Source organism: Chamaea fasciata, unplaced genomic scaffold (assembly GCF_029207755.1).
Source record: "Chamaea fasciata isolate MVZ Bird 193981 ecotype frontalis unplaced genomic scaffold, bChaFas1.0.hap1 SCAF_2, whole genome shotgun sequence".
NCBI classification, from domain to species: domain Eukaryota; kingdom Metazoa; phylum Chordata; class Aves; order Passeriformes; family Sylviidae; genus Chamaea; species Chamaea fasciata.
The window spans coordinates 44,983,921-44,996,345 of NW_027094087.1; positions in this window are offsets into that span (position 1 = coordinate 44,983,921).

Genomic DNA, 12,425 nt, shown 5'->3' on the forward strand with positions numbered 1-12,425 from the left:
AAAAACCCAGAACTGCACATGAAACTTATACCTCTTCTTATGCATAAATCATTAGTTTTTAATAAAATAACCATTTCAGTCCTGAGCTTGAGTCCCAGACAAGATAGAAGTTGCTGAACCAATGTATTCTCTTTTGTGTCACTCCTACGCCAATGGATGTAGGATCAGTAACCAACAATGTAGAGATTTGTTCCTGCCATAAGGGCAATACTTCAGCATCTCCTGCATGTGTGTTGGTATTGGCAGAATAGTCATCTGTGCCCAATATATGCAGAGACAGCAAGTCTTCCCTTTATGTATACAGTTTTGTAGTTAATCACTTCATCCTTCTATAACCTTGAGAGTATTCAGGTTCTCACTTTCTAATTTCTCTACAGTTATTGCATTTCAGGAAAAGTCTATTTAGTATTTATCCAGCTGTCAGAATCATCAAGGTATATTTACTCTGAGAGAAATACAGAGAAAATTCTTCTTAAAAAGCATTTTAAATATTCAGTTTACTGTCAGTGTTTATATATGAAACAGAAGTAAAAAATATTGCCAGTATTGAAAGAGACAGGACATTTGCAGCTGGTTCCCCAGGATTAATGCAAAATGTAGAATCATGAAGCAGTATCTCATTTTACAAGATGCCTCAAACTAGTTTGATGGAATAGTCTTATAATTGTTAGTGCAAACCCCCAAAAGATTTAGTAGACAGGTTTGATCTTTTCATTTCTTGATCCTAAAATATGATAATTTTTACTAATCTGTAATTAAAAAATTTATGAATTTTAGATATACCAGCAAGTGAAAAGGTTACAAGCTGATACATTGTAATTTTTGTATTAACACAAAACAAAAGTGTGAAACAGTAAATAAGGAACATGTGCTGTGAACTTATACTGATCGTAAGTACGTATGGAAAGCTGCTTCTGAAAAAATTGACTTTTTTGCACTTGAAAATGCAGAAGGTATAAATTTGTTGTTCTTCATTGTATACAAAATGAGCCAACTACAAAAGATTTGTATTACATGACTGACACTTTTTATACCCTTGAAAAGAATTTCAAAAATATCTAAATGACTTACATGAAGTCACTGGTAATTAACCTTCTTCATTTCTTGCATGCTTTTGAAAATACTTAAGGATTCAGGCTAGAATTTTTATGAGCTTAGAACTCATTCCTGGAGCTAGATTTTGTATAGAGGTTAACAATCAACTCCCACTGAAATGCTAGAATAAACAACCATATATCAAGAGTTCAAGAGGACACCAAGTCAACCTCTGCTAGATCTTTCAAAGGTTATTTGAAACAGTGGCAAATATTTCTCAAATATTTTAATTAAAATAAAGCAAGGAAAAAGAAATTTGTTGAGAAGGTCAAGATTAAAGATAATCTTGAAAGGTCCTCAAAACTAAATGAACACTTGCTTCAATTGTCAATGCAATTAACGATGTTGAATTTGGGGGCAAAGCAGGACTCCAATAAGAATGGAAATTATCTCAACCTAAGTGGAAACAAAACTCCAAGATACTAGTGAATTTTGACCAAAGCTTTGTTAGAGCTGCTATATCAACTTGCAGATTCTGCAGTCAGGTTTTTCTAACATTGTATTGCTTACCTTGTTTAACAATTGTTTATTATGTTAAAAAAAGGGAAAACACAGAACCTTAATAGTCTCCTCTGATTTGTTGTTGAAAAACACTAACTTTTTGCCTTTACTGCAGATCTTAACTTTTTTTATAGATAATCATTCTGAGGAAGGGTGATATAGATAGCATGGTCACATGGGGAGCAACTGCTCTTCATGTCCTTCTGAAATAAACATCTCCCATGCTACTAACCAAAATTAGAAGTACTGATAGTGTTAACCATGTAGCCCAGTGTTTCATATCCATTGTCTGGAGAGTGATGTCCCAGGTGTCTGCATTGCCCGTACTTAAGAAGACAGACATATGCAACCTGGGTCACTGCAGGATAAACGGGTGGAAGATATTAAGGGGGCAGGTTAAGGAGAGGTGGTAGTAGGTAGCTGTTGAAAGTAAATATACAAACAGAATGCAGAGATTGCTATGAATTACCTCTCAGCCTTATCATTTTTGTTCCTATGAATCAAACTGGATTCAACAAGACCATGTGCCAGGTGCTACACTTTGGCCACAACAACCCCTTGCAGCACAACTGGCTGAGGGCAGCATGGCTGGAAAGTGAACAAGCAGAAAAGGACCTGGGAATGCAACAGCCGCTGAACGTGACCCGGATTTTGCCCAGGTGGCCAAGAAGGCCAATGGCATCCTGGCCTGGATCAGCAATAATGTGTCCAGCAACATTACAGAAGTGATTCTTCCCTTGTTCTCAGCACTGCTGAGGCCACTCCTCAAGCACCTTGCTCAGTTCTGGGCCCCTCAATGTAGGAAGGACGTTGAGGGGCTGGAGCAGATCCAGAGAAGAGAAATGAAGTCTGGAGCACAAGCCTGATGAGGAGCGGATGAGAGAGCTTCTCCAAATTGTTTATCCTGGAAAAAAGGAGACTCGTTGGGGGACCTCACTGCCCTCTCCAGCTGCCCAAAAAGGGGGTGAGGCAGGTGAAGGTCAGGCTCTTCTGCCAGGTAACAACTGAGAGGACACAGTCTCATGCTGCACCAGAGAAGGTTTAGGTTGGACATCAGGAAGAATTTCTTCACAGAAAGGGTAATTAGGCATTGGAATGGATTGCCCAGGGAGGTCCTAGAGTCATCACCCCTGGAGGCGTTTAAGGAAAGACTGGTTGTGGCACTCAGTGCTGTGGTCTGGTGGACATGGTGGTGTTCAGCCACAGGCTGGACTCAATGACCTCAGAGACCTTTTCCAACCTAAATGATTCTGTGGTGCTGTGATGAGAATCACAGGGAATGAACTAAGTGCCATGTACACAGATCTGTATTTATCATCTTTAGCTCAGGCACCTCACTTCAGTTACTTAGGCAGTCTGTAGCCCAGAAGTCAATAAGAGGAAACAGAAAGAGGCATGTTTAGAGAGCAATTGTGTTCTGAACCATTGCTGGAACCACTTGCATATTTTGATGGACTACACAAGGAGCACACTGCCCTAAGAAAACTTTTTGAAGAGAGGTAAGAGAACTTATGGTCTGAGTTAAAAGGTAAAGAACTAAAATGATCATGAGGGGAGGTAACAATAGTTTTTTTATTTGTGAAATTAGAAAATACAATACTAGGAAGCATTAGCTATACAGGTAATGAAGCATCATATCTGTTGTAGAAAGTGGTCATGAGACTTCATCTTTAATATGACACAAAACTTGTCAGCAATGCTCAAGAAGAGTGACTTTGACTTGAAAAAGGAAAAGAGTAGCATCATCCAGAGCATGACAGGCTTTGCTTGCTTGGTTTGACAAAATACAGGCTAATAAAATATATGGCTGCTAATAAATACACTTTGGGTTAAATGCTAAGAGGAAATAAAACTGGTTTTGCTGAAGAATAATGCTTGAACAAGAATAACTGGGGGTAATAAACTGAACACAAGTGTCTTTTAACTCTGACCCTATTGAAATAAACCTGCACACTGACCTGCCTAAAACAACTTTCCAGAAAGGGTAACATGAGCAAAATATTTTTTCATGTTTAGAATTGAAGTAAAGAATTTTATGAAGGGAATTTGTGTACCCTGTTTGCCTGCAAGGGCAGAAAACTGTCTACAATGACTAAGGAGACTTAGTCTCTGTCTTAGACATTGTCTCTGTCTACAATGACTTTGGTGCTAAGCTCTTCTGAATGTCAGTGAACATGGAAATGAGGGTTGCTAGTTGCTGAAATATCTAGAAAATCTATTCCAGCTGAGTTCCTGAACTGATCTTAAAAAGCAGCCTGCAATTTTAAAATAAAAGCATTTGATACTGAACTAAGATCAGACAAAAAGGACAGTAAAAAGCAAAAAACCTTCTGTGCATGAATTCAGGATTTCTGTCCGGATCTGCCATTCTAAGGACTGCCTCTCATTCAGACTTGGGAACAGAAACAGTTTATCATGCCGTTGATGTAATGTCACTATCAGATGGCAAGCCTGTGATCTGCTTTTGCAGAAGTGCATATCAGGAGAAAACTTCAGATTCTTAGGTCTCGGGGAAATGAATCATATAATCCAGGGATAACAAAAACATCTCCATCGTTATGGGCAGCCAATCTTTGCTTCCCATACCTATTGTCCCGCCCCCCCTCCCCCCGAAATCCATGTGTCCTTCATGGCATATGGCTACCATGTGAAGAAATTAGATTAATTTGAATTATTAGCTAATAAAACATTTTCCATGTTCAGAATCAAAACTGGTGTTGTGGTCTCTCTCTGATGGTATTTTTTAGTTTTGCATTTTTTTTATTCAAAAGCCAGGACAATGTAGGGAAGATGGGAGTTAAGGCAGTTGGAAAGCTGGGAATGCATCTTGGAGAAAAAGTCTGTGCTACAAGTAGATGAGAGATGCAGTCAAAATACTGAGGATACATAAAAACCCAGGAAAAACTGGGAATCTACAGAAGACAGCATCATTAAAGACATGAATCATAGTGTTAATAGCACAGAAATCTGCTTGCTTTAATCTTCTTTATAATGTTCTGCCCTTTAGACGATAAACTCTTCAGGGCAGGACTTTGTCTTTCTAGTGCTGCAGTCAGATTTTTTCAGAGTAACTGAATGCATACAAAATGGGGGGAAATAGCAGGAAACTTCATACTTGCCAAATAAATAGCACAAACAGTTCTTTTATTATGACTTCATGATGTATGAGATTTTAAGGGATACACACTATTAACATGTTTCTTCTAACATAACATTGCTTACTATGAGTTTGACAACAAATTCTATTCCAGCATTGATTTCATCTAGTAACCAGATAGCATCAGACAATGAAGAGCCTTTGTTGAATGAGTGAACAATTTAAAAAGAGCAAACAGAATATTCTCCTGAGGTTTATTTGAAATAAAAGAAAATAAGTACCTGTAATTTTTAAATTTGATAACTTTATAGCTTAAGTTTTAGCAGTGAAGACTGTATCTATATTATGTTGCTATTTCATATTAGCAGTCAAAACAAAAGTTCCTATACTTATTTGGCCTTCTGAGAAAACTTTGTGCTCTGCATGTTGATGTTTTTCTGTATGAAATCCTGCCTAAGTCTGGTAGCTGAAGTGCTAAGCTAATCTCCTTTTTTCTGCAGAGATAATAACACGCTAATAGAAACTCCTGACAAGTGACTTGTATTATTTAGCAATTAGAAACTGCCACTGTAATAGAATTGAAACATCAGCAAGGACAAAATGTGAAAAACACTACTTTTTTTCTCCCTGGAACCATTGTTCTGTTGGAGTGTTGTGCTCCTGCAAAGTAAAACCTTTGCAGGGTTGATTTAATGAAGAAATTTTTAAACACACAAATGAATTAGCCTTCCTCATCAGTAGCTTCAGATAGCCCTGGAACATGACTGAATTTCTCCAAATTCTATGTTGTAAAAGAAATACAGCAAAGACCATAAATATAACTTCGTGTCATGGAAAGCACTATTTCGTTGCAAAATGTCTTTGTTTCACTCAGCATGAAAATGTGGCAGCTTTCTCCCTTTTGCAGGTATGTTATTTAAATTAACCAGTCCAAATGAAAGGAGGCACAAGCAGAGCATGAGAACACAACTAAAATAATTCATTTCCCTCACAAGTTTATCTTGTTTCCCAGAGCATTTTGTTGTGCTGAAAGCCACATGACACACCAGCAGAGACTTGACAGGTAGAACAGAGACATCATGGAGAAAGCTTCTACTTCAGCCAGTCACACCAAGAGGAGAAGCTGCTGCCTCCCAGCATCTTTGTGCTGCTTTGGGACTGGTGTGAGGCACCAGATGCAAATGGCACACAGCTTCACCATTGCACCGGAGACCACCAAGCCCAGGAGGAACACTAAGTCAGCTCAATATAATTGTTGAAAGTCTTTCATCTCTTCTTTTTAAATTGTCCAGTTAAATACATGTGCCTTTTCTCAAATAACAATACAGATTTTGGTCTCTATTGCTTATGTCAGCAGAACAAAAGGGATCTTTCTTCCTATGACTACTTAAACAATGACAGTTCAGTTCAACACCTCCCTTCAAAAAGATTTAGCCTTCTGATCAAGAAGAGGAAAAATCCTGTTAAACTCTCAATGCACTTTTATCCTGAGCCATCTGATTTACATGTGTTTTTGCAAACTCTGCCACTATTTATGTATCTTAGACCTGACTTTAAATATTTCATAGTAAAGGCAGATTAGCCTTTTGCTGATCAATGTATTTTAAACTGGCTGCATAATTTTGCAAGTCAAACAACATTTTGCTTTCTCCTTCTTGGAAGGAGCTCCATGTAAAAAGCCACAAAATCACCACCTTGTCCTCCAACAAATCCTCCCTTTAGTGCAATGTTTACACATTGAAAGTGCCAGACATGAGTTAGACTGCCAGTGCACTTTGACCCCTCCTAAGGTTTATGATGAAGCAAGAGAGCCTCTATGTTTCTGTACTATCCTTTTAATTGCACTCATCTGCTGCCTTTCCTTCTATTCCTATAGAAATCTGGGGGTGGAGAAGAAATTATTTTTAAATTTGTGTTTGTGAAGGGCCTAATATATGGAGGTGTTTGCTTATGGATACAGATACTAAGTGATGTAGAAATAAACGTAATTTATGGCATTAAAAACAATATTTGATATTAAACATTTTTTTATCATAAATAAACAATTTCTATCTGTAAATGCCAGTTTCACAAGCTAAAAAGAGAGCTCTGCTGTGAGGAAGGTAGATCCTCTGTTCTCTCACTACATAATCTTAAAGTATTATCTCAGAGGCACAGGTTTTCTGATGCTTTCTGCACTGCCCTGGTTGGGAGAAAACACAGAGGCAATTGCTAAAATGAAGTAGGGCTTGAGTCACAGTCTCTTGAAGGATGGAGTTTGTGTATATATACACACACATATAAATAACCCCAAGAAGAGGCATTCTATCAGGTTTCACTCACATCAGTTGGAAAAAGCCTCTCCAAATGAAGCTTGTAAAAAGGAAAGATAACGACAAGACCTGTGAGCACTGAGACATCACTGCTGCTTATAGGAGTACTTACAACGAAAACTTCCAAACAAATGGACACCAGGGAAAACAAATTAAGATTCTTCTCCTTTTCTTATCCAAGCAGAGACATTATAAAAGGAACCCCTGTGTTCTAGTTTATGAGACATTGTTCTAGTTACCAATAATTTAGTGCTGCCAGAGTAATGGCAAAAATGGAGATAAAGGATGTGATATATATTGACATGATATTTAAAAAGTGGATTACAAGCAGGCCAAATAATATAGAACTAAAGAGATCTTAAAACAATTGTATGCAATGGTTTTCAAACAGATATAAAAGAGAAACAAATTTAACAGGTTTATTATGTTGGCTCTTTCATTGTAAAAACAGTAAAAATGTTGCAATAATTATATCACATTTTGCTGTCACTCCCTAATAATTTTAATATCAGTAATTGTTCCCAGTGGTTGAAATTTTATGATGGTAGGGCACAAAAAAATTTCTTTACTAATAAGATATAAAAAGATAATTGGAAAGGCATCAGGAAAGGAAAAAATGTTATGTACAATGGTATATTTGGAATTTAAATTGCTCAGAATAAGCTATGCCATAGACTACTCACTCATAAATAGAAAATATATTTGCTGAGAAGTACGAAACTTCTCCTGGCTTGTGGATAACCAAGGGGGAAATCTCAATATTTTCTTGAAATATTACATATCTACATGATTTTTATATTAGAAAACTATCAAATTTACAAGGGAGCTGTATCTAGAGGATTTGTAGAAGTGACCAAGAAGGAGACAAAACTGTATTGCACATAGAAGTTCTTGGAGAAAAAAATGGAGAATCTGATAATTAGAAAATTCCTCATCTATCCCCATGAACATAGATTATTTTGATGACTAAGTTGTTTGAATGAGTTAATTCCCGTATGACAACTATAAAAAGGGAAGGATTTTGAAGGACTGTCACACTTTTGCATTTTCACAGCAATAGCCACCAGCTCAGAAAGTCTCAGATGCCCAAGCCTGTGGTGAGCAGACTGGAATTTAAGGTAGGTGGGACAGAATGAGTGACATTCACACTGCCCAACTTTAAATTACTAAAGCCTATGCACTTACTTCTGAACTACTTGCTTTCATATTATTTAAAGTCATGAGGAAGAACTAAGGGCATTTAAATCACCCCAGACCAGCCAAGTCCGTGTTTCTTCTTTGACAGTGAAGAAGGACCTCTGTGGCCAGCTCAGCTAGAGCCATCTGCATTTTATCACAAGAATCTGTCCTGCTCTGTGTCACTTTTACTTTCTTTTTAATCCATTTAAAACTCTGAGTCACATCTAAAAGTAAAAGTCACATCCTTCAGCAAGTAAACTTTTCTCAGTTTTGAGGATTCAGTGTAGTGCTCCGTGGTTCCTGGTAGGAAACCCATGCAGATGCTGATGTTAAGATCACTAGATCTACAACCAAGAAGATGAGCCCAAAATTTTTGTCAGATTTCTGGATTTCTGTACCAAGTGACAGGGGTCCACATGAGGGCTAGAAAGGATCGGGAGAAGGCAGCTTCCCATTAGGAGAAAATCTCTGTTCATCTATGCAGCAGGGAAAGATGGCACAGATATCTCCTGGCGTATGAACTTCCTTACTAGCAAAATTTCTGCCTTCCTCCTAGATCTGCAGTGAGTAGAGCAGGCCCCCTGGGATGAATTAGCAGCTTAGCTGCTGGTAGAGACAGTGATTGCAAAACTTTCAAGCAAAGAAGTAAAAACTATCGCCAAACTGTGACATGAAGTCAGAATTCCTTACTTAGGACTCTGAGGCTGCCCCCCATGCAAAGAGGTTAAACCAGCCATTTGTCTCTATTTCTCATTTTAATATTTCATTATTATATTTGTATTTTCTTTTTTATTGTATACAATAGTGTCTTATGAGTAGCATGACACATCGTTATCTTTTGAAAAGTTGTTTATAGATTTCAGTTGCTTTTTTTTTTATTTTTTGGACAGAAATACTGAAGTAGCGCAAGACACTTAACAGTCCAGAGAAATAAAGGAGTTGATTTGTCACTGATCCAGTTTCCAGGAGCAGGCAGCAGCCTGCTCACAGCTCTTGAGTAACCAGACTAATCATCAAAGCAAATGAATGCAGAGATAACTCCACAGACCACTCCCCCACCCTATACTGTCCACGAAAACTTAATATCAGGAAAACAAAACAAAGCACAAAGAAGCATCCTTTAGAAGAAGCATCTTGTTTAGCCAATAGACCACAATACATCAAACTGTCCTCTGCCACGGAGGAAACAGCAAGCCAGGCAGAGTTCCCCTTCTCCTGACTGTAATGTAACCTGCCATTCACAGCTGCAGAGGCATTTTCACAGAATAGATGGGGAAATTAACATATTGCCTAGGGCTACTCACGTTTAACACCCCACTATCTGATTTCTCTACTATAAATAAAGGATGGCAAACACACACTGCAGCAGGTTATCATGTCAACACACTCTCATTTGTTTATAAAATTTTTAAACTGTAGAAAGATCCTAATTATCTGTTTCAAATTCCAGTCAATGTCACAGAAAGAGCAGAGTCACAGGGCAGAGGACTCTGACACTCAGGTCACTTTCCTCCACTCAAGAAAATTTACACTGGCACAGGTTCTCCATCTCAATAAGTGCAGAAAGAAATCTAGTAAGAGTGGAGCAGTAGGGAAAAATCTCCCCTTGTAGAGGTAGAAACAATGTTGAGTTTGCTTGATATTTTTAAAAATCTGTACCACATCAGTGTGATAATATTATTTAGCAGAGATGAGCAATCCATGTTGAATATAATCAGTTCAATTTTACCAGGTGGTTATTTTTTCTTGGTCAAGTTCTCTTTACTTATTTTTGTCCCTCTTTACTTATCTTTTTTAGCCCCTCTTTACTCATCTTTGACAATTGCATTGATACTTTTTTTCTTTCATTTTCCATTAAGAAAAGAAATCTGCTTCACTTTTGCATCCCGTTGTGAGAATACAGAAGATGTGAGACATTTTGTGACATGATAGTAACATAAGATGTTGTTCACTCACTTCAACATCAGAGTCTTTGAAAATAGCAATGATATCAAAGCAGCGTAGTGTGGAATTATTACTGGGAACAATTGATGACAATTCCAAGCCTTCTTTCTTCTTCCTAGAGGAAGGAGATTTATATAGAGGCATTGATACCTTGAAATAGTTCATTATGAGAAATTTCATTCATAGAAGAATGATTATGACAATAAGATAGATGAAGTATCTATTTTTTTGCCATTAAAACATACATGTAGTTTTTGATTTTATTTCTGATACCTGTAAAGATTTCTTTACCTGCCAATTTGTCTGCTTGTAATGCAAAATAATTTTCAGGTCTTCAGGATTTCTTAATCTCTACATGAAAGAGGGGTTTCACACAGATTGAGGTTTTGATTGAGGTTTTGCGGTGTTGCTGTTGCCAGCTAAACTACCTGATAAACTAATTTAGAGACTCATTCTGCAATTAATAATGTGTGAACAGACTGGTGCATCCTTACAGAGCTCCACATATATCTGCAAGACTTCTTGATGCTTTATCATTCTGCAGCATGCTGTTAGATCAAGACCTTGGAAGGTTAATACGGAGCCCAACCCATGTTACTTTGATAATGTGGACTACTCTAAAAATTGTGTTGAAAATCTGAAAAATGCTGAGTTTGGGTCAGTTGCTGTATTTAATTGTCATTTGGAAGGGATAGCATATCAGTTTTGATTTCTTGAGATTTTCGGTTTTATGTTTTGATTTCTGCTTAAAGGGGTTGTTGTTCTTGTTGGTTTTTGGTTTCTTACTTTAAACATCAGAAGGAAAAAAAAAAGGCAAAGTATGAATAGCACCTTGAATATGAAAAAGACTCAGCTAGGAATATAGAATGCTAAGTGTTTATATATTCACAGAAATCTTCCAAGAATAGAAAAGCTCCTACCAGAGCATTACAGTATTGCAAGAGGTAAGGCTAACAGATCAGTGAAGGTTACCAAGACACCCTGGGTTTTGAAGGGGTGGGAAAAGCTACAATATATGGAAAAAGGAACAGATTTTGTTGTTTCACTGAAGTTATTAGTCATTACTGCATTTGAAATCCCCAGCAAACTATTTTTTTTACTAGCAAAATCAATGTATCTTTGATTTGTGTCTATGCTACAGATCTGGAAACTTTCTTGATTCTTGTAAGGAACTGTCAAAACTTTCCCTTTTCTTCAGTTTAATTAAGGCAGTAAGTTTGGGCTCATGTCTGTTGCAAAAGTTAGAAGATGACAGATTTTCTTTAGCAAAGGAAGAAAATTTATATCTGTGATGAAAGAAATGTGAAGAAAAGGGAGATGGGGCTAGCGCTTTCTATTTGTATGTATTTTATAATTAATTAGTCCTATTTTGTTCACAAATATTTGATATTTCTGGCAGTATTTTCCTTGTCCAACTGGCATTCTTCTCTTTATTATTGAGCAACCCACTTGCTCTTTAAAAAAAAAAAAAAAAACACTTTCTCACTTCATGAAACTGTCATCTGCTAACTGTAAATATAAATTCACATTAAATGTAGCTATGATATTACAAGCCGACAATAGTCTCTGGAGACCGTTTTCTCAAATCTTGAACTTTAGATCACATTTCCAATATCTATAATCTTACAGAAAGTAGAAATTACCTGAAGTGGAGAAAAACTATTGTTTTGACTTGCTTTGGGTTTTGTTCATCACACATGACCATAGCCTCAAATACTGACCTCAGACTTGTTTCCTATGTTATCAAACCTGAAGATAATTAACAAGTCTGAAAAAGTCTTTTCAGTGGTGGTTCTCTGTTACTTCAATTTCGGAGATCAAGGCTGGTGATGACTCTGGAAAGGATCTATTTCTAATGAGAAATTAGCAGTTTGAAGCAGGACTTGAGGTACAGCTTCAGAACTTCATTGGGCAGCCAGATCAGTGAAAAACGTTGTCTCATTTGCCATTGGAATCTGTGGGGGAAAACCCAAACTTTTAAAAAAAATATTCAGAATTACATACTATCTGATTATCCTACTAAATCAGACAATTTAAAATATTTGAAAATTCTCTATAAAAGTAATATTTTATATTTTTTTTTACTATTTCTACATCTCTTAATAATATATAAGTTGCTCTGCTTTCAGTATGTGGTATTATCAATATCAAAATGTTTTGTCTGAATGGCGAGCTTAGCCACACTGCTTTGTTTCGCAATTATACTGAATTGGCATAATTTTCAAAACTGGCTCTGTGGAAGTCAGTTCTGACTCAGGCAATTTCATATGACATCAAGCAATTTAAGTCACAACTTC